Source organism: Homalodisca vitripennis, chromosome 3, assembly GCF_021130785.1.
Source record: "Homalodisca vitripennis isolate AUS2020 chromosome 3, UT_GWSS_2.1, whole genome shotgun sequence".
In the NCBI taxonomy this organism is placed as follows: domain Eukaryota; kingdom Metazoa; phylum Arthropoda; class Insecta; order Hemiptera; family Cicadellidae; genus Homalodisca; species Homalodisca vitripennis.
In genome coordinates, this window is record NC_060209.1 from 150933232 (window position 1) to 150958484 (window position 25253).

At 31.0% G+C, this 25253-nt stretch overlaps 1 protein-coding gene across 1 annotated transcript in view; it reads left to right on the plus strand.

Moving 5' to 3' along the window:
• The first annotated feature begins 3815 nt into the window (after positions 1 to 3815).
• LOC124357646 (FMRFamide neuropeptides) overlaps positions 3816 to 25253 on the plus strand; it is a 158072-nt gene continuing 136634 nt past the window's right edge. The window contains exon 1 of the mRNA XM_046809621.1: positions 3816 to 3910. The gene's annotated coding sequence lies outside the window, so the exon portion shown is untranslated. The remainder of the gene's footprint in view (positions 3911 to 25253) is intronic.

The window sequence follows — 25253 nt, forward strand, 5'->3', positions numbered from 1 at the left end:
ATTAAGCATGATACGACTTGCACTGATGTTTACATCACGATCCCTGCTTAGTTCATCTGGCTCTCTTGAATGAGATTGATTGACGGACCGCCTGATCATTGCAGCCCCTGAAGCTCTGTTGGTCATCGCATTTCATCTATTAGTTTTAATAAAAACTTGAGTGTGATTCTCAAGTTCCTTTGTTATCTGAAACTGTATTGTCAAACAATAAAAAACCGGACATTTTCATTGACCAAATTCCTCCAGAAGTGATCATGCTTGAGAAGAGACTATTGATGGCCTCAGCGTTGTACGTCCGAGCCGTAATTAATTAGAGACTAAATATTTTTAACCTTTTTCTTTAGCGTATAATCCGTTAAAAAATTCTCAACTTAGTTATATACTAGTACTAGCCTCGTTTGCAGGAATAGTATTAGGTTTACTGTGTTCTGTCAGTGTCGAACATTGCTATTTTTTAACCAGCATTGAATCACATGAAGCAGCAGCCTCTATTTGACACGTAGCAACCAGTCAGACATTGGGCATCCAAATAGAGAGATGTAGGCAATCCGAATTGGAATGAACTGAACATAATCATGACCTGGGATTTCCAGCGAGACAGAATCCATCCATGTAAATCAGCCATTAACATTCGAACTCTCCCTAGGCTCAGTCCATAGATTGAATAGTGGATTGATCTAGCTCATCTCATATCAGGTTCTTATTCGTACTAGGTAGTTGTTTTCGTACATTACAATTAATTGCATTCCAAAACCAAACCGTTTAACCTTCCCTGAAATTGAAAGACATGTATTGTAGTTAGATGATTTGAATGTTCCCACAATGTTATTTTTCCTTTGCACAAAACGTGTGTTTTAACGAAACCTTTGCTACCTGATTATGACATAGGGAATGTATCACCACCCATTTTATATTGTTCAAGTCGGTTCCATTTCGATACATTAAGTAAATAATTAACACAACTTTAACGACGTCGACCCAACGCCAGCAACTTCAATCACTTTTGGATCCAGCTCGTAGATACTAGTTATGTACTTTATAGACCGGTTTGGCACTCCTCACATTTTCAAAACTGTAGTAATGGAATTTTACAACACTGCAACGTTTTAAATTTTTTTTAATAGATGCAATTTGAACGTTTTCTAACAATATTAAACTTATTTTGTTCCAGCCACAACATACCCTACCCAGACCTTTCCCTCTATGACATTGCTTGTATCACACCACTTTGAGTAACGCATCCTTGGGCCTGCCAGTGGATATCATGCCAGTAGCCTTTACTATTGGTACTGGGATGAAGTGTTAAATTGATAAATATGTCTGGGTCACTGTTGAGGACAACGGTTAAACTGGGATGTTTCCTGACCACGAAGGTCACACATTTCTCCAACTTGACCACTGTTGTGTAATTTCAACTGTCCCACACTGACCAGCGCTAGTCTACTAATATTCTAAGTAATACTACCTGAGACCGAGATTAACCCACAACCCTCCTTCCACCACACCGGTGTCTATTTTGTACAATCTCAGCAGTAGGTGGCGCCAATTCTTCTTACCTTGATTGATTGGTCGATTTATTTTCTAGTACATTAGAGTACTAAATAGATATGTCAAGCAAAAACATCCACCACGATGAGGTACCTAAGGAAAAAATATACAACAGACAATAAACCATATTCTGATGCGGTTGCTAACATCAGGACAGAAAACTCATTTTCTATCAAGCTATACTGTTACTTACTTTATTCGATGACTCATTTTCAACATAAAGTCAACAATAATTAAACGTTTGATTTTATATTACTTGCCCATTTATGCACCGAACATTTTCAAACTCTACACAATAAAATAGTATCTTTGGTTTATTCAGTTCAGTCCAAGGCGGATAAAATACAGTTGAAGTGCTCACAACAAATACTAATGAGTACAGGATAACTACGTTGTCTTAAATACGGGTTAACCGTCCATGGTAACTGAGTGGTCTTAACCTATAACACCAGAGACCTAAGTTAAAATTCTAACCCAAGTGCGGTATTTTCCACACGCCAACAAATAATGTGTCTATACTAAATGAACAGATGTTGCATTCTCTTCCGGAAAAGAGTTTCGAAACAAACATGTTTTAACCGGTTGAAAATTAAATGCTTTTATCATATCACCAACATAAGTGATTAATCTATTATTTAAAGAGCTAGGCGTGATCAGCATGTCCTATTCAAACTGTTAGTGACATTTGTTGTAAGCGATAAGATAGGGAAAGTTGCATCGTCAAAGCTTCGGAACATAACTCTATTTCGCCTTATTTGTTACGTTTTGTTAACTGCATCTTCTAAAATGAACTTCCTTAAGTGCAAGTAATTAAAAAAATGTTAAACCTCATAAAAAAGCAAGGTCACACATTTCTCCAACTTGACCATATTTACAACAAATGAGGTTTCTAGTAAAGAAAACACATCTAGAGATTTGCATATACGAGATCTTACTGTACCGATGTTCAGGGCCTCGAATATATGAAGGCACGGGTTATTGATGCAGTAGTATAATATACGATACCAGTCAACTTCAGGATACACGGAAAGAGGTTACACGTTGTGGCGTGGTGTTACAACATGTATTAACTTTTCTCTCATAGAGTTTGTATAAACTTTCTTAATATTCCGTGTACTAGGTTCGCATTTACTAATCATATTTATTGTAATCACAGCGTGTGTAATATGTCTGCAAACACCTTAATATTTTTTAAACCTTAACAGATAAAATTTACAAACGTTTACTTGTGCACAATGTTGTACGTTTATCTTAACTAAATTTTTATGCGCCTAGGCTGAGGTATCTGCCCATGGGGAGTTTCATAAAAATCTGAAATTCCATCAGTATTTAAAAGGCATTTATCATTAGAACCTTCCCACAAACAATTTAAAAGTTTTATTCATTATAAAAAGGCGGTTGTTGGAATAAGATCAATATTGGTGTTATTCCTCAATATGTCTTGTAAAACCGAAATTCAGCATTCGAAGTTTCAATACTTTCAGTTCGCAAAGTCCTCTTTTTTCCAAGATAGTGATTCCTAAAATATGTATCCTATAATTCTAAAAAATTATCCACTCACCCTGTTTGTTTTGCAAACACCGGTTGCAACGTACAACTTTGTTTAATGTGCCTCATTTCAACGAAGTTATTTCGTTTAGCTAGAATGGCATTGTACAAAACGACATCATCGAGATATCCTCTCGAGTAATCACCCATTACTATGCCTTATAAAACCGTTAATCAATGCCGTAAAATCTAAATTTACAAAAGAGTTATGATACGCTTTCACCTCATGAAAATAATTGATTACGATTAACTCCCTTGTATATCTAATAAATGACGCTCATATTATACGCTTTCTTACCAAAAATGTTTTCCTCAGAATGTTATTATTGCAAATAAATAGTATTTACTCTTTATTTTATTTATCACTTTTACAATTTTTTTCATAACAGAGGTCATTTTTTATTAGAATTCCATATCGCTCATTTAAGACATATTTTCTATCTTTTACGTGATTAACGATTATAAAAAAGTTATCATACACTAATTTCTTGAATGTTTCTCAAACTTACTGATTCATATATTAAATAGCATACAGTCTGAGGGGATACAAAATGGCCGCTTATTGTCACTCCCCATGCGCTATTGTTTTTCAAATTGCCGCCTCCGTGAATGTAATAGCGTCATCGACACTGTTACTGCACAATTAGCACCCGATCCTCACGTATCACAATATCGTGATATATCAGCCCCGGGGGTGGCGGTGGAGGCGGCGTCGGGCGGGGGCGGTATATAAAGGAGGTAGCGCGCATTCTATCTCAGTTGCCGCCAAATGTGTTGCTCGGCTGAGCGCGTGCCAATCTAAAGGCTACACTACGTAAGTTTCCACGCTAGCCTGTATTCATGCACTTCTGAATTTCTCTGCACACAGATGTAATTGATATAAAACGTGAACTGTTCATTGTATAATCTTCAATCAAAGCAATCTTTAAATAACAATTTTTAACGATTCAATTGGCAATATTTCTCTATTATATACATTATAATATATGATAATGCGCGTCAAAGGCACAGCCATTTTAGATATAATTCTTATAACATAGCATCAACCAACCCATGGTATTAATTTCTTATACAATTTTGATCTCTTGTTATATGAAGTATTTAAACTGAATATGTAACAGTTTAAAACAAATAGAAGTGTTCCATTCTGAATAAAAATGTTCGCAATAGACTAGCCATTATCCACCTGAAAATTATAAATCAAAATTTATTGCATTTTAATTGCTGGAAACGTACTAATATCGTGATTGCATATTATAAAAAATAATACAAATAGTTTGTATGTAAATATACCCATTTAAAGGCTCAAACGCTCTCGCACCTCCCGTATTTGTATATAAAAACAACCGGTTAAATATTGGTCTTTAATTTAAAGTCTTTTATTAAATTCAACTTTTTTAATGTTTGAAACCCTCATCTGAAATTTAACGCAATATAAATTCTAAAAGTTATTATAATCTATACATCAAACAATTCAGTGAAGGATGAATCCATAATCTTTCTTTCGTTACAAAATAATAGAGGAAATGCCAATAAATAAATAAATTTAGATGTAATGCTGAAGCATCATAAACGTTGAGATAAAAATATTCTTTCAGAATACTTCATTGATTAGCTTCACACCAACGGTGTACCTGCACAAGATTATTTTTAACGATATAATTTGTAAAATATTATACACCCTTAAAATTATGTATGTAAGAAGATAAATGTGACTCTGATACCGTGGAGATGATTTAAACTATAATGAATCTTATTAAAAAGTTTAGATTGTTTTATCAGATAATTTATCAACTAAAATAGATATTTTTCCTGATTATTAGTTTTGTTTTGTAACAGGTATAAAATCTTATCAAATTTTCAGTTACAAGATTAATTAATATATTTGTATTTTAGATGTACTATTTTAATTAAATAAATTACTGTAACATGAAAATCACTGGATTAAAATTACATACTAATATATTTAATGTATATTTTAGTCGCGTACTAATGCAATTACATTAATTTCGAATTAGTGAATACATTCAGTTAAGTAATAATTTAAACTACTGTTTCGCGATGTTTTCATAACAGTATATTATATATTATTGATTTCTATGTATATAATTAGAACCAAACTGACTAGGCTTTCACGTTTCTTATAAACGCCACAAAAAAGTCCCAATGTGAAAGTTTTGAGTCAAATTTTTAGAAGGTAGACTGCGCAATATTTTTGTAAGAATTACGCTGAGAATTTGTAAGACGTAACATCTACAGTTAATGGAATGTGTAACATGAGCTAATATTATTTATATATATATAATATATATATATATATATATATATATATATATATATATATATATATATATATTATACATATACATATGCAGCTCATATATATACACCGGTTTAGCTGTTATTATCGTGTAAAAAAGTACAAAAATATATAAACACCAGATTTTCCAATTCTCGGAACAAAATATAAATAAATATAGGGTAAAACTCACATATACCCTATATTTATTTATATTTTGTGCCGAGAATTAGAAAAGCAAGTGTTTTTATATATTTGTACATTTTTTACACGGTAATAACAGCTAAACGGATTGAGTTCAAGGCTTAAAACCTGCCCGAACATCCGTCTTCATACAAGAAAAAACCAATTTATTTTGGTGATTACTGTTTCAAGGGAAGTACCTTTTTATAGTATAACTTTTCTTTGCTAAAAATGTTTAGATTTCTAATACCGCCTGTTTACTTTCACAATTTATAACAAAACTAACTATTTATCCATATTCGATAATTAATACCAAATGTAGATAAATTAAAGTAGAGATTGTTAGATATTTTACGGAAATACAAAATAAACATACATTATTGAGCATAGTTTTTGTGCAAAGAACACTGTGATTTATAAGCGGTTTTATAAACAACAATAATATCTAAAATTTGGTGATTATGAATCTCAACCAAATTATGGATAAATAGTGTTACTTTGATATTAAATTTGTTATGAGATATTTTAAAAGTGAGGGAAATTAATTTTAAGACCGAGAGAAATGTTAAAAATATATGGTTTTGTTTGGAAAATATGTTACACTTATACTCGTAAGAGGTTTCTTTTGTATTTTGCATATTTTGGTATTATATGCATCGGAAAGTCTGAAACACACTGTCCTTCATACTGTTGATCAGTATTTTTTCTTAACTGAGATTTTACACCACACTATAGTATATACTAGTTACTCTATTTTATAGTAGCACAACGCAGAAATATAGGGATAGTGAAACTGGTGGAAGATACAATTATCCATAAACTTTATTTAGTAATGGTATTTTTAATTGCAGTCTGATTTTTTATCCATGGATTCTAGTAAGGAAAAGAAGTTCACTCAGCGAAATTTGTAACCAGCGGCATGGTTCTGAAGGAAGGGAAAACATTTTACTCCGATAGCCTTTTTTGAGTCAAGCCGTAGCAATCAAGAATCAGATGATAAAAATTATAAGGACAGTATAAACTCAAAACCCCTCACGCCTATCCTACAATATATTTGTATAACATTTTTCAAACTGCAAGATTGCACATAAAGCGTAGAAAACCTCGAGCTTATGCATTGGCTTATGATTTTCACAACTTTTTCAATGCCCAAGTCCAAATGAAAACTGGGTAAAACAATATTGTGTTTTATCATAATTATCGTTACTAGTCTCTTACATTCCAACTGAAACAATTAAAAATGGAGCAAAGATTGTAACAGAAACCAGCAACATTATTTTTAAAGTATTAATCAGTTATGATTCATAATTAATTAATTAATTGTATATGTACACTCATCATATAGTTTCATAGTTTCATTATTAGCCATTAGAGTATATTAGCAATCCAACAGTATTAATACCGTCCTTTTCGTTCAAACAAACACTCCGAAGATCACTTACTAGCGTAATAGTTTATATGTAACACGATGAAAGGCATTGTGTATCAGGCAGCTATTGGAGAAAACAACGAAACCGTTTTTGTGTGTAACTGCCATACCCGTGTGAGTAGAGATTAGGAGTTTTAATATCCGGCGTCCATCTTGATGCAACCCCTTCTTAATACATCAAACGCTTTTAGAACCTTATTCTGAACCGTAAATTTATCGGATATGTCCTAATTTTAATGTACGACGTACATTCTCAATACTTTATTCTCTAAGTATTAAAACTATATACACATAAAAAAACAAAACTTATTTGGATGCGTGTATCAGTGATATCTTTAAAATAATAAATCTTTTTCTATTACAAAAAAATAAGGGCGTAAAATCGTTTAAAGTGCATTATTGTTTTTTGTTTTAAAAATGAGGGTCGTTTCTCTACAGCCGGCTCCTGGAACGCTAGACTAGAACAGGTTGTCGGGGTGAACAGATGCATTCACACTGTTTAAAACGGAAGGTCAGTGCGAACAAAGCTTCATGCTGGATTGGATACATGTCTTACAAAATTTTGTATTTTCTTAAATATTACTCTCAATTAATAACAATGGAATATTATGTTCAATACTCTATCACCAGTATGAAATCTACAAACCAAAGCACTATTTATAGCCTTATGGTAAATTTAGAGTAATAATAAATTTTCAAATAATTTTAAAAATATATTGTACTTTAAAAAAACAAGAACTTTAAAATAATAAAGTTGAATTCATAAAAGAAATTTTTACTTTTCAACACGGGAAAAATAAATTTTGACATTTAACCTTATAAATGAGGACCCTTCTTGACTGTTTAAGAATGATTTGAGCTATTCTGAGCCGAATAGACAGTGTACTCTTTATTAAAATTCAAACGAATTTCAAAGTGATGTATTTATTTGAAGATAAAAAATAATCAGTTTTTAGCTTCCTTAATGTTAAAAATCATACAGACAGGTAAAATAAAGTTATAGCAGTCGACTTATTGAAAACAGAAATTATGCATAGATAAATTTACCCGTTCATTGTATGAAATATGAGAAAATGGCTTAATTCGATTAGAAATTCGAATAAATAATTTTAGTTACAAACAGACTGCCGTTTTTATATACTTAGTATTTTCTATTCTTATTAAATTATACATGTACTTTTTAAATGACAATGAAGCAAAGTAGTACAAGTAAATATATCAACTAAAGATCTCAGTAAAATATATACCATAACAAAATTATTCAATACCGTCAATCATGAGAGTTATTCCATATTGGAGTATGTGGTTTAAAGACAGCCTGGTCAGAAATCAGAATTTCTTATTATATTTTTAATTAAGCTTCTCCTTGGGGTTTACAATGGGAGATAAATTAGTCTTTCTTAAATCTTTGTGTTGAGCTCTTCGAGCATCCTTTAACAGTCGGCCGGTGTGGAAAATGAATATCTCACATATGTTTGTTAGAATTTTGTGTACATGTACTATTATCAAATCGACCATGCTTTTATTACAACTTAGGTTTAATGTAGGGAAACTAAACAATGAAGTAAGCAGGAAAACAGGAATAGTATTTTCCTTGTAAATTTTCACGATTGTAAAATACACTGTTAGTATTCGTCACATACAAGACTTACTTATACATTTCAAAGTATTCACAAACCTTCCATAAATCATAAAAAATAGTATCATCGGAAACGTGACATACTCATTACAAAAATTAAAAAAAAATATCTTACTCTAATTTTATGAATTGAAGATTCATAACGGCGCCGCCCTTTCCTTTTCTAACATTAATTTAACGGGTTCTTAGAAATATTTTGACGATGTTATACCAAATTAGGTATATGTGCCAATCTCAGTGTGTTCGCAGTCTAAGTTTGCGTAGTTATAAATTAGTCTGCATTTTCTGGAAGTAATAAACGTTAATTTGTAGTGTATATTATGTACTTTCATATGGTGTATGAGGTCTTCTATTGTATTATTTATGATTCTCAAATTTACTTCCTTCAATAGCTAATTATAATTTTGTGACTTGTACGGTTTATTTATGTTCCGGTCTCTCATTAATTGTATCTAGTAATATAAACGTTAGTAATTGTGTGTGTAATGTGTCGACTCGCTGATTGTTTTATTTATTTTTTAAGTTAGGTTTTCCAGTCTATCACCCACCATTTTTACTAATCTACCACTTCACTGAGTAGTGGGGATGGCTATGAAAAGTGGTGAGGGAAATGAGGGGAAGTGGGACTACCTCTTTGGTGAAATGCATTGGTAGTTTCACACCGGTAAAATTTAGATGTTATTTTAATTTGTAAATTTTACATATTTATGTAGATTGATACATAGCTTTAACATTCACTTGGAATTTTTAACCGTAAATATTTAGAATTGTCTTCAAATCGCTTCCTGGTAATGAAAATATCCTGCACATTCTGCTACTACAGTGGGTCTTTTCATATATTTAATATGCTAAAGGTAAAATCATGAAAACATTGCCTACAGCCATAGGTTTATAGCTAATAAAAAATAATTAGCATTTCAATATTTACCCCCCATTGAACTCCACACGAATTCGTATTTTAAATCTATTCATTTTTCTCTGTACATAGTGTTTTTACTTACACTGTAATATTCAATTTTCGGTTGTAATGTGATTGATCTACATTTCTGTTTGTACGTTTTATATGCCAAAACATAGTTTGTGACTTTAAAGGTGCAGGACTTCTAAGATCGAGCATAATTTGTTTATGCCTATGATAGATTTCACATTCCTTGAAAATTATCTGTAATGGCAATTCAAATGTTAATAAAAATGTACAGAAATCAATTTAAATGAAAACATGTTTTTATTTTAGACGCGAATGTAGAATTCTAAAAGTTCTCACGCCATTTAAACTCTATCGTACACTAACAGATTGTGCTACAAAGAAGGTTAATTATAGTCCGAACACAGTTAAAGTAATATGAACATACGAGTGAAGCAGGTTGCACAATTTCGTCTGCAACTACATTGACACGGCTTCCTCAATAACAGTTCATTATTATGCTTTTGGTTGTTTCTATTATATGGCTTAATTTTGAGAAACAGGTAAAATAACTATTTATAATATAGACGCACTGAAGCGAAAACGAATAATATTAATTAATAAACCAATAACATATTATTATTAATTACAACAAATTCTAGAATTACTGTGAGAGAGCTCTTAAACAATTCCTGAATATTGTCTAGTAACATAAATATCAGGTTCGTTCCCTAAATATCAGAGGTTCTTACTAGCCTGGGTGTGCCACTCCCTGCCTGCTTTGACTGGAGAGGCTGGTTCAGAGCTGGCCTCCCTTTTTCATCCGGGGGGACATGATTGAGATTAGTACCCCCTATACTGTTCCTAATGGATCTTGATAGGAGGCAGCTCCGTAACCTCTAACCTTACCCATCCTGAATATCCTGTCACCCCGGAAGCAGCGATAAGGTCCTTATAGGACTAAGGGCGATTTATAAACGTCTTGTCCTAAGAGAACAAAAAAACATAAACGGGGAAAAAGTTTGTAATAGCTTGGCATTAAAGAAGTTTCACACGATTACATTAATAAACTTTGGCAATAAAATGCGGAATAAACCATTCTGAGATATTTAAAGAATAAATTGCTTTAAGCGTATCCTTTGGCCACTCGTGTATGCCATACTGAATTATTAATGAGTTACTAAAATGTTAACTTCTCAAGATAATATTGGCTGATCAATTCAGTTAACTTTCATCGATAAAACAACTTAACTGAATTATATCTTCATGAGACAGTACATAATAACCACAACAGTGAGGAATCTAAAACTACTAAATTTATGGAACACGTTATTTATATATTATGGAGATAAATTCACGAGAAAAAACGTTCAGTTACTTAGATTAATACACATAAAAAGGTTTGATATTTAAAATTACGAGATTGTAAATCATAGTTAAATTAAAAATATTTCTCTTGAACAGAATGTGATATCAAATAGTAACTAATTGGATTGTTTTAATTAATTAATGACTAGACATGTACTTGGAGTAAAAAAATAAATTTCAGGAGGAAAGGATGAAACCGTGGAAAGTCAAAACAGACAGCTAAAATTGAGGTGCCAAGCAACTGAGTTTCAGGAATCCCATAAAAGTTATGATTTCATAGCCATTATTAGGGTTTGAATCCTGTCTCAAATGTATGATAATGATCACTTTTAGCTAGAGATGTTTCGCTACAATTAGTTTTGTGCGTATACTGAAACGGAAGACACTATTTACATGCTTGATATTTACAGGAGTTAAATTTCTGTTCTAATAAACCAACCAGCTTTCTCACACGATGATTACAGCACAGATTGAGATTAATTCGCATGAATTTTAATATAAGGCTGTCACGAAAACGCCATCGTGGAGAGTAACTCTTGTACTCACATGTTGCTAAATTTTCCGGTGTATGATCTTTGATACCTATCTTCAGAAAGAATTAGGTTTAAATTAATAGTAATTCCATTAGAAACAAGATCTAAAGCGGCTAATTGTCTAATGGCGTAAGTAAAGGCTTTTGTGGTCAAGTGGCATCAGTAAATTTGTTTGCCTCTGTACTGCTAACATATACTGGTAGACGATGATGCCGAGCTCTTGAAGCTAGGTAAACACCTTGATTGATCTACACTACCCGTACACAGCATAACCCAGTTAACGTGACAAACGCCTTGGTTGGTTGCTGGGTGACTACAACAATTAGAATACTCTATTTACTCGTTACTTCGAAGTGACCTAAAAAGTCCTGGTTAAATTTTCGTGTTTAAACTTGGTGCATAAATTTAGCTCTTAAATATATATGTGTCCAATTGATTAGCCAGCTTGGTATGCCATTTCATTCCAATATGGCGGCCGTTTATGTAAAAAATGCACAGCTTCATTCGTGGAGAAAATGTAAATGTCTTCTAAAATCCTTATAACATTCCCTAGACTTTTGTCAGTTTTTCATTTTTTTCTTGAACTGTTTTTGTGATATCGATGACATGTACATCCTATATGATAACAATTTTTAATACATTTGTCACATTGTTACCTATGTCTGAAATAGAAACCGAGCCAGAACTATTTCTCTCTTTTTCAAATATTACAATAACTACAAAAGAGTAAAGGAGTACTTGTTTCATGCCCAGTGGGTTTGACATGGATTAAAAACACAGTAGTTTACAAAACATAGCGAAAATATTGCTCTTGACCTTAGCACTACGGGTGGTAATTATTACATTGCCCACAGACAAAATGTGTTCTGGACTAATTAAACCCGTACAACAGATGAAAATAACGTGGACACCTTAAGTGAGTATATGTTACGTATATGTATATGTACATTACATTACAATTAGATAATAAGTATTTTAATTTTATGATTTAGTTTGTGGTCGTAAATCTATTGTTTTTTTAATTTTTTTTTTAAATTATAAGTACGCATCAAAAGAATTGAAACACCAAAGAAGTATAAATAAAATCACAAATCATTGTACAAATTCGAACACATTAACCTTCTCTTTATGTTCCTAACTGCTATTATAACTAATATATTAGTAATTATATATTATAGTAACATTGAATTCGAACGGTTATTACATCAATAATTAGCAGTAGTTAACACGGACTTAACTATGTGACTTTATAACGTGTGGCTTATGTGAGAAATCTATCTTTAAAATCATTGCTCCCTCTACATTTCAATCCGCTAATATTTGAGTAAGTATGTAACAATAATAAGTATAGTATATGAAAGTGGGAAATGTAAACAAAAGAAGCAAAAAAAGGAAATAATACGTATCCAACACAATATACGGTAAAGTATTAAAAACAATTCTTTACCGATTCTTACTATATACGCTGATTTATGCTGATGTAAATTTTACCTTTGATCATTTACTATCAAAACCCATCCCATCATTTTGGAACTATTAATGTTCCATAGTTTTATGATATTTGAACATGTAAAATCAACAATTCGATATGTATAGAGAAATTATTTACATGTAGACAAGATAACTCTGAAACAATGTGTTACAACTATTTGATTTGTTGACAAGATATTGGTTTGACATCTTATTCCAAGCCTATTCCATTGTGGAAACTGACCGAGTAGCTCCGAGTAGGTAAATTATGCAACAAATCCAATTCCCATTTTGAAAATTGTATCTAATTTCTAGAGGGCTATAATTAATATCAACTGTAAGTTGACTTCGTTGTTAAATTAAACAGGTAATTAACTTTAGTAAGGGTTATTTCACCAGAGTCATAGGTTTAACATGACAGAAAATTCAAAGTACAGAAATTAGATACGTTTCTTATGACAGATAATCCAGATTCCAAACTATTTGGCAGATTACATTAGTTTTAATAAAATATCTATTAGCATTAAGCATAAGTTTTCCATCCTGAAAAAACAGGAATTACGAATGAGCAAAACTATTGATATCATGAAAATTTCGCTTAAAAGACATTTACTTATTGTTACTTCCGGGATGGAAAATTACGTCGACAAAATGCAGTATCGCTTGCTCTCGAAATGAAGTTTCTGTTTCTACAGTGAAAAATTATTCACAATATTGTGTCTGTAGTGGCACGATAGAGCTTAAAGTTAAGTAATGTCTGAGATATTTTACAAAGGAAATTTCTATTGCGTTCAGTATGTAGATAACACTGTTGTGTTATTGATGCGCTGCGAACACCATACACAGAGAGTGTTGATTTTGGAAGGCGAGTTTTGTTTTGCTAACATGGAAATTCAGATTCCAATATTCACCATGGTGATATATGGCTGATCTATTTCCTTCCAAGGAAACACGTTGTTGCAGTTTGATATTTAGAGTTTTTATAATTATACGCAACTGCATTGGTGGAACTCCATTATTTCCATGCATTTAATTTTATGATACCTATAAAATATTAAATTATACTGGCTGAATAGGTTGCGAAATTTATATTATATGAAATTTAATTAACTAAATTACGGTACAAAGTATTATGAAAAATTCTATACAAAAAATGTACGTATTATCTTTTATTGTATTAATTATATCGTATAAATAGTACAATGCATTATTTAAATCCTTACATAACATTTCCTGTTATAATTTTCTTTTGTGTATAACTGGAAATCTACAAGTTTGCATAGTAGTCCAAACTAGAGGTTCACATGTGATATATTGTACTATGGGTACAATCATTATTCCTGTAACAGGTTGGCAATTTTATCTAGTTGCTTTTTATACCACAACTCAATTGGGTAGCTTATGAGGTCCATGTAACATTCAGTAATTTTAGTAATTTTTGTTAGTTTAAAGTGTTATAATACCTGTAGTTAAAGTTACTAAATAAATTATCTTTTCAGGTTTTGTAAGATTACTACTTATTAATATATTGTACTTCAACAGTGTTGAATGACGAAAATTTTTAATTTAAGTAGCAAATACACTTATACTTTTTTTATTGATAGAGATCACATGGAGAGTTTAATAAGGTTTGCTTCAAAATCATTTTTATAAATGTATTTTGTTAATGCACTTTCAGACAGAGAGGTAGTAAACAAAAAAAGATAAAATATCAGTCATATTTATTTTATTGCACCAGTGTTCAAAATTATTTTACACTGTTTGTAAATGAGGCCTGAAAGAACTTGTATATAACAAATAAAAGATGCGTTGGATGTAAGAGCATTAATACAATATTATACCTACATTGGGAATAACTCCAGAGTTCGGTATTGTTATGGAAACAAACCAAAACGGTACCCTCTATTAATCCAGTGACTGTATTAAAGTAACACGCTAATAATAGGTACTGTAAAGTATTTGTAACGTAAAAACCATATTTAAATACTCAACTAGAGAGAGAGAAGCAATATTACGTAGATACGAGGAAGAGGATCCTCGTTTTATCCCGAAAACAGTGTTATGCGTATATACAGTACAACATTAATATATTTTGTGTATAGATTCTGAAGTCAACTGAAATATGATATTTAGTTGCATGTTTGAAATATACGAGAATGTTTTCTTTTTTATCCGTTTAAGTAAAACAAAATTTGTTTTACGTATTTTTCAGTATAACATGTAGAATTTTTTACATTTACTCATCCTTTTAATAAAAGTAGTAATACAGGTTCGATGTAAAATAGGCTGTGAGTATAAATTTAATTTACTGTTTTATTTAGAAATTTATGAAATAATCTTACATTCTTAGCTTCAAATTGCATCTCGAAGACTAGCGAAAGAAGGTAAGTAGGTATTTGTTTTAAAGAATAAGATGTAGTTCAGCTAAATGAGTGTACTTTGTTCTGTTAATGTCCAGAAATCCAGCCAGGGTGCGTTCGATCAGGCAGAGGATATACGCGTATATCTTATCTGACGCTCTTATCCCATGCAGAATACGCCAACTATTGATTTCAATATATGAATTACCATGTTCATTCATATTATTTGCTTTTATATTAAGAAGTGAAATGTTCGATTATAATGGTCGTAATAAAAGTGTACCCGTGGTTATTCTCATTTCCCAATAGTAATGTCACTTGTTAAATCTGTTATGTGTAGTATAATTATTCCATTCCGAAAAGTTCTTTTCATTGTTTGGAAGCCACTCAAATACTTCAGTACTGTGTAAGTGTAAATATACATGAGAAAAGTGTTCTTGCAGAAAAAGTAGTTAAATAAATTGTTATGTCTAGGTGAGTGTTATTTTGAATTAGCTTCACGAGAAGGTAGTGGTGGTTCACTGTAGAAAAATGGTTGCCCTAAAACGTTTTCGAAGCCCTGACTGAATAATCTAAAAGAGGAAGTACAATTGAGTACAATATGTGCGTTTTCGGCACTAAGTGATTGCGGATAAAATCCATCAACTGCTGTCAATTAAAGTATTAAGTTCAGCTCCATTTCACACTCCGCTTAGTGCAGCGTCTGAAATCTGACTTGACTAAAATCTTGACACTGTCCCAAATCTTGACTCCTGAAATCTGGCAAAAGAATGGCAATGTCTATTTACCTAAGTTACATTTGACTTGGTGGTTCAGGTCGAACGATGTTACGAATTGTTAGCCTTGTTTGTTTTGAGCCTCTTGATCGTCAATTTTTGTTATCTACTCACACTTTTTGAACTCCTGATTATAGGAATCAAGTCTATGACAGCATTAGATTTTAGTCATTGAATTAATGATTCCCATCATAGTCGCGTTAAGTGTTGTCAATACATAACTAAACAGATACAGACAGGTACGCTATAAAATGAAAATTCCAAGTGAATTTTTAAACCATTAAGAATTGAATACTGTTTTGACTCGTAACACATTTTAGTGTATCCGGACTTCACTATTTTACAAACACTGCAAATTAATTGCATAGATCCATTTCTTCGCCAAATTTGAAGTGTCTAGGAAACTTAATTTATAACGTATCGTATTATAACAGTTTTGTCACTATTTATTATGTTTTTTATAGTTTGAAACTTTTCATCTTTCATCTTTCAAAAATAAAATAAATGTTTGGACGTTTCTTCAACCAAATTTGTATTCAAATCTTGTTTTACGTAATTTATTTTTTAAGTGAATGTTAGGTAAGGTCCAATGTAATTGAGTATAGTCTATAATTATAATCAACAGAAAAATTAGTTTTCTTTTCGAATTAAATTACACTACGACTTTGTTGGCTAGAAAAGATCTAATCAATTTATCTTTTTAAAACCTCGTCAGGTCGAAACTAGTAGTGAACTACAATATAAATTAATATTAACTGTGTTTAAATTAAATTTAGAATTCGATGAGCTATACATAGTGGTATTAAGTTATGCATTAAGTTTATCAATTTTACGTTGGATTCGGTAATGAATTAAGTAGTAGTTCGTAGATTTATTCATACCAGTATTTAACCATATATTTTAGTATTTTTACAACGATTGTTTGGAATTGAAATTTTTTAGTGTATTAAAGACACCGTAGCTAGTAATAGCAGAGTATGAATCGAATTTATACATTTTAACAACTTTCAAATTGGAGCTTAATAACCTATCCTGAAAAAATCAATAACCAATGAATGTCTGCATAAAAAAGGATAGATCCAGGCGATGCGACATTTCGGACATTATCAGATGTTTTACATAACTGTCAGTTTCCATTTCTGTAAAGCTGTCATTATACTCTAAAAGCATATGTTAAAGATGAGCATGCTGACTTGAAACGGGGGTTTTCCCCGTGCAAAAACATACATCCATGGCCTGCCGAAAAATGTAGTCACTTCAACAAGGAACGACAGTAATTTCTCACTGGATAGCCACTGAACGGAGAAACGCTCTCCCTGACATCACAATGGCATCGGTATTTCCGCCCCTAGTTGCTACAGAGTGAACAAACGTGACTATACGTTCCGCAACGCGAAATTAAAGTTTTTCCCCCGTGCAAAACATATACCCATAGCCAGCCAAAATAAGTAGTCTCTTCAATAATAAATTACCATTATTTTCTCTTTATATGTGTTGGGATTCGTTAGACAGACAAATTATTATTTGTTTTATTATTAATAGCTGAAACCATATTATATTATTTCTCCATAAATTTGTTCAGCATCAATCATGTCGTTAGGCTATATCATTCTTCAGGGTTTAAAAACTACGAAAACCTCTTTATATTTTGGTTCCAAATAATCTTTTTATGACATCATTCTTATATATTTATGTATGACAGCATACTGAACGCTATTCACTTTTGTTGGAATTTTATATGTTTATAATGACTTAAATTCAATCCATTCTGTAATGCAATCATCTAGCCGCTTTTGCCATATTATAATTTGAAACATTTATCCGATTTTAATAATAAAACACAACATTATCATACTACAGGAATTAGGTCGATTTCAGTTGGGATGCAGTTCCGACTTTTTATGTTAGCTATATTTGATGTCTGTGTATAATAATGCAAGTAAATATTGAAAGAGTATACGAATTTCTTATGGATAAGTGTTGAATTGTTGTAAACATTATTTTAAAGAAGCCCAAAACCTATTGCGTGATTATCACTATCATCGTACAGATTACAATACCAACTACTGCAGTCTCACAGTATCGTACAGATACAATACCAACTACTGCAGTCTCACAGTATCGTACTGGTTACTACACACGCGAACTGATCATCTCAGATAGCGTGAGGCTTCAGTTCCCGCGTCCTATCAATTCTAGCCTTTCATATTTGGACCATTACTCAAATCTCGTTGAAATCCTCACTCACGGGTTTTCTGGCAGAGGTTTTCTTTCGATTGTGTACATTTTCCATTATTTCAATAGTTCATTGTTTCTCCTCTAAGTAAGGAAGTGATTCATACTAAATTACATATCATTCTTAATGTATAATTTAATGAATGTTCATAGTTTAAATTTTGGATCTTTGGAAATTTTGGTCGTGAACAATTCCAGACTTGGAGTTACCAATTTAAATCAAAGATAACAATCTACGAGCAACCTTCACGAGTGAAGTAACGAAACAGGAGAGTTGTGCGGGAAATCAGGCTGTTGCATAGCCGACGTATAAAGTTGTTACATTTACAAGCATATTACTAAAACCAGCGCCTACATGTAGACGGGACACTAGTAACGCTACTAGTCAGGTTACCTACGTCAGACTACTTGTGTCAAGCAGCATGCTTGATTGCTGACCTCCTATCAACAAGGCATAAGGGAGCTCCACCCACTCCAAAATGCATCACCGTATTAGGCAACACCTGTCGACCCACCCTTCCACCCCAATATTGTCAATTGTATATAACTTAATATCCGAGAATTAAAAATTCAGTTTGTTGCTCTCTTTCACTGTTGCAGAGTTTATAGATCTAAACCTATTACATGGTATGTGGTTTGAGACATACATTTCTCTTAGCAACCAGGTGACCATAAATTTTTTACAGATTGTGTATCTTGAGTAAAGTACTTGTTGTGATAGTTTTAGTTTAAACAATAACATTTAGCCAGCTCGATACTGGAATATAGTTAATTATCCTAAGATATCCGTCTCTCATGTGATTATTGTGATAGTTTTAGTTTAAACAATATAATGTGGCCAGCTCGATACTGGAAGATAGTTAATTATCCTAAGATATCCGTCTCTCAGATGATTATTGTGATAGTTTTAGTTTAAACAATATAATGTGGCCAGCTCGATACTGGAAGATAGTTAATTATCCTAAGATATCCGTCTCTCAGGTGATTAACTGAAGTTTCAGAAAGCCATTTGAATTACAAATGCTATAAAGTGCTTCTTTTACATCACCCGAGACAATGCTTTTAAACAAATGAACGATTTCAGAGTAGAATATACGTGTTTTATAGCTTAACTCGAGCACAGTAATTAAGTGATTATAATAAGACGCTGCATTACAGAACAGTTTAGAAGGACGGAGACGACGTGCCAGTAGTGTCCCTAGAGATTGTTACTTCGCTCATGAAATTATTAATTAATATTTATTACAGTCGTATATTTGCGTTGTCTCAAGCGGTAGTGATGGTGAAGAATTTTACTTTGCTTCCCCGAGGATCAACAAATACGATTCCATAATTGCAACTGTAAGCCACATTTCATAAAGTAAAGGTTTATCTATTACGATTCATTTATTTATTGTGACTGCAGTCCATTCATTTATTGAAGTTTAATATTCCAGTGTATTCATAATTACTATTTGTTTTTATTATGAATATACGTAATGCATAATTACTGCGGACATTTAAAAGCTTACTGGGTGAGAGAAAGAAAGAAGGAGTAATTAGTACCCAAAATGTATTTTAAATTACAATTTTTAAAGTTATATTTGGTGAAATGGCATTATGGTATTGAATATTTATGAAATGATTATATTATAGTAGAAACCTTAACATGCATTTAGGAACTAAAAGATTTAAGAGGTATATATTAAAAATTATTTTTAACTATATTAAACATGCTGCGTAGTTGCATTATTTTTATATTTAGCATAAATGGTTTTGTTACCCGCAAACAACTAGAAAAATTTTTTTATAAACTAATAGCTTTGACTATAACTAAATTTTAAAAACTGAAACCTTAAAACTGCTGTCGTAGATATGACTCTCAGATTGTGTTAGGAATGTTTTCATATACTTTCTGGGCTTTTGTGATCACGCATAAAATCATAGCCTATATGTGAGTAACGTGTACGTTTTTCAGTTTGTGTCAAAATATTATTTACAATATATTATGTTAAACCAAAAGATCCAATTACTGATGATAGCTCTCTACATTGAGGCCAAAATAGTTCATGAACTTTATTCGCTAAGAAATGTTATGTCGAGTAATGATCATGAAAACGTAGTTGTTAGTGATGACCGACCATCCATGTAAGCTTAAGGGCTAAGATTATATATTAATTAATCTCAATAAAAATTTTTATATTCATACTTTATACAGTTATAAGCAATAATTAATGCTGCTATAAATCGGCTATAAAATAATTGTAAAGCGCAACTATGTTATAAAATATTCTTACATTCCTTTAATTTCATTAATATATCTTTCGCGGATGAACTCACTTGTGAGTTTACTCTGCTTAAAATGATTTTTATAATTAGCAAACTGTATCTCTTTTTAATCAAGCGTCATCTATCACATAGTTCCTTTGCTAAAAATAAAAGCAATTTTACAGACTACGTGTATTGTATATTTTAATGAGGAAACATGAACATTTTACAGCTTACATTTTTACATACATGGTGTAACTACATATGCATTATATCAATATTAAATTCTAATTATTAATTAAAGGGTATAATATGTAAGTCTATCGATAAACCATCGATTCTTCAGTCATCATTCATAAAGCATTTTAGTACAAAGCACCATAGTATTATTAAATTAAAGTTTAAAAGTAAGTTTTATGTAGGAGAGAAACGTAATTACGTCGTCAGATTGTTCTTAAAAATGTACGTCAGAAGAGTTCACACTAACTTAATTATTTTGGACAGAAATGTATACATTTATTTCAAATAACAAATTTCGCATAGAGGGAATTAAGTAATTCAAATCAATTTTCAAATATATTATTCAATATATAGGGCATTCTACGGTTCTAATGACAATATAAATATATATATATATATATATATAAAATTTAAAAATATTTAAAAAAAACTCAGTTATGTTTTTTTATGCATTCTCTCCCCTAGGGCCTATTTCCTCATAAAAACACTATTTTCTAAAATCAAACACTGGTTTTACATTATATATATATATATATATTTATTTATATTTATATTTACGTAAATATATAATGCAGGATGACGTTTTTGAGAATTTATAGTTTTGTGAAAGTTTTTAACGAGAATACATTTTTTCGTCTATTGTTTTCTATGTTGTCGGGTTTTATAACTAGAATTAAATGACATATTTCAAAGTTTCTACTTGATATCTTTAACAGTTATTTAAAAATCACCGTGACGTAAGAAAAACAAACTGAAAAAATGAAAAAAAAACTTAGCATTCTGCTGTACAAATATTTTTTTCTTTATTTTAACGTGTTAACTATTTTCCAAATTTTAGTGCTATATATTAGAATAACGCTATACATCATTGCAATAGCATTTATTTAATTTATATTTTATCATTCATACAATGTTGTAAATTATAAAGTTTTATAAATAATTCCAATTTCAATAAAAGCAGCACATTTAACTAAGTAAGTGTCATAAGAAATTGAGTTTAACAGTTCTTGAAATATAAATATATATATAGTTATAGTTCCTGAAAAGTAATATCTTTATCCACATTATTCTCATGATATATACGGCACCTCGTTGGGGTATTTAATTCTCATTAGTCTTCATGATAGCAATAGTCTACAGGCAGATTCAAGTGAAGTAGATTAAAAGCAATAGATAAAAGAAAAAAAGCAATTTATCGTGGAATATTTTGGTGTTCACTTGTGAATAAATATACTGTATCGGGTAATATCGGTGTAAGATATTTGGGTATGATGTTTTAACTGAGGTCTAATCCCTGCCGAATATACGACAAAAATAAGTACTGTAAGGAATTGTTGTTTTAGTATGCAGTTATGATATTTCGTATTTAATTTTATAAGCTTTGTACAATAATAACTTAATAAATATTTCCATTGTGCATCGATTTTAATTTTTCAACATAAACTTTCCTTTATAAATGATGTCACTGCAGGATAAACTCTAATAAGAAAATAACAACCTTTATTGTTTAACGTTTAATAGTTTACAAAAAAACGTTATACTACAGAAATGTTCAAAGTATGTATCCAAAGATAAAGTTCTGTGAATGTTATGCGCTGCAGTAATTATTTGGAATGTGGGTTAAGAGGACATATGTAATCACTGGGATATTCGATAACCACGAGGAAATCTTAATCCTTGAGTTTAGGCTTGAGGATGCCGAGAATCGAGGTCATTTACTCACCACGGATTGTTTATAGCTCTCTGCTGTTCCATATACAGGAATATTAAGGAATAATACTAATAGACAATTAGTATTATTTGTTATGGAGATATGCATTAAAAAAAGTATTCTATAAAGTTCATTCAGTACACTTATCTTCTGCAGGTAACCATAGTTCCACTATTAAATTTTATATTACATTGATTAAAATAACTAAGGTTACTGTAAAAAAATCACATTTAATACAAATTCATATCTTCTAAAAGTCTTTGCTAGGTCAAGATGCAAACAATTTAACAACATGCATACTCAAATATTTAAAATATTGATGGAAAATAGACATTTTCTACAATTTTCAGCCTCAAAGAGCAACTTTTGCAAATAAAACATTTTAATTATAATAATATTTAAAACTTTCATATCAACGTATCACATATTATGCTTCTGAACTTTCTGACTAGCTCTGTTAACCTAGCGTCTACTGCAAGTGTCTTCTTCCCACTCCTAAATAATCATTGTTGAAGAGCGTGGCCAAAGGGTCACATATTGTACTATGCACGTCTGGTGTATTATCTCTTGCTTCCATTCTACTAAGAAGCGTTGTCACAAGGGAGTGCGGCAGCCTACACGATTGTCATACATGATGGGTACTCAGTCAATTCCCGTACATGAAAAAAAAAAATTTTAAATCATAATTTAAGGTTTCAAAAACAAACTTATTGAAATTACTAATCAATTTTTTTAACAATAGATTTCTTGTACTGACACATATTAGTTTTGAATATAGATGTACAAACATTGTATATTACTCAATATGCATAATTATATACATAATAACGATTACTACGATTACTTAGAAACATTTGGATCTTGTTACTTATCGTTTATTATAAATATGTGAGCAAAAATTGAAATGTATATTTTAAGAAAAATAAAAATTATTATACCACTAGCTTCCACAATCCTCCATTTTTAAAACTAAATATCATAAATTGGATTAAACATTACATTGAGTTCCCTAATCTGTTATTTTTCAAATAAGAGTAATATTCTTTTACCTTTCCGAGACTGAGACTTTAAACCCTATAAACGTTCCCCACATTACTTCCAATCATACTCTCTTTCTAAGTTAAGAATGAAGAATGATGTAGGTGTTAAGAACCAGGATCGCCAAATAAATTCTTCATAAACACAGATCGCTGCTAAAATTAAGCATTATCCTACGGATTTAATCTGTTTAATATTCCTAATTTATTTGTTGGTTGACACATTAATAACTCAATGTTGATACATACGAGAAAACCATTTTTTGTAATTTAATCTTTATGGATTTCATGGGTTTTACAAATTGTTGTTTTGTTGGGTTGTTGGTTGGTGAAACCGATATGAAGGAAGGAAAATGAGTGTCTGAAGTATACGCATCTTGTAGAAGTACAGGCGCGGGCGGTCTCCAGCTGAGAAGATGGCGTACTCAGTGTGTAATGAGAACGTTCACCGCCGTGCACTCTCATCTCTGTACCTGTTACATAATAAAAACGTATATGAGAAATCTTATAATACTTATTATTCTGCTTAGCCTACAAATTTTATGTTTACATTGAGCAATAATCGAAGTCCATCAAATCCATGGAACAACTATTCATTAGTTCGAATCAACAAACTGGAATATTGAGAACAAACCTTTATTTTAATGCAACGAGACGAAAATATTGCCTTAATACTTTTTTACCTACAAAAATTAGTATTTTAAATAGGAAAAGATTGCCATATTTAACAATTTGAGTTTTTGAGTGTTCAAAACCTTAATATATAAACGTAATATACGATTAGATCATATCAGATGCAATATATTTTGCGTACCGGGATATGTTTAGATAATTTTAACTAAATATACAGCTCGTGAGTTGGTTTTAAATTACCTTATATTTTAATAATAAGCGAACATTTGAGAAATTTCAACTTACTGTTACTTTTTTCCCACATTATGAATACAATTTTATAAAACCAACGATTATAATTGTTTTTATCCAAACTTTAACCTTTAATTGGGATCATTGCCATAATTATGTGACCTTCGTTTTAAAAGCTGAAATTTTATATAAAAGTTTTAACGAATTTCGCTATTTGAAATTAGTACTTTTAGGACAATTAGTGTTGTTAAAAACAAACAATATGTGTAAGGACTTTTCATATCTATTCAGTATTATCTTGTTATCTTCCAATACAGTCTTCATTAATACAACAATTTAAGCATTCTTCTTAAAAAATAAGAAAGGTTTCTATGTCAGCAATTTTAATTTATAAATACTGTTTATAGCTGTAGTCATAAGAGCAAGTAAAATCATAACATAGTAAAACATGACGTTCCGAACTTTTTGCTTATAAACACATAGTTCATTCAAGTTGAAAATTTCTTGCTGATATTCCATTTGCTACAAAGTGGTACTCGAACTAAAAGTAATACCTTATATATGAATTTTTAATGACATTAATTTAAATAGATATGAATATACGTTTATTCAAAAAGATATAAATATTCAAATTGGCCTTTATAGCATATTGTAACCTTCGAGATTCTAATGAAGAAGATCACTCAAATTGTTCTGGTCAACCCGTTAACAGTTCCTGAATTACAGGGACTCTTCATTGTTATTTCTTTTTTAAATAAGTCAAATATATTTTGAAATTGGAATTTTCTAGTGAAAAACGTATACAAAGAATTAAATTGACAAACAATAAAAATAAGTTAGTTTATAAATAAATAGTAGTTAT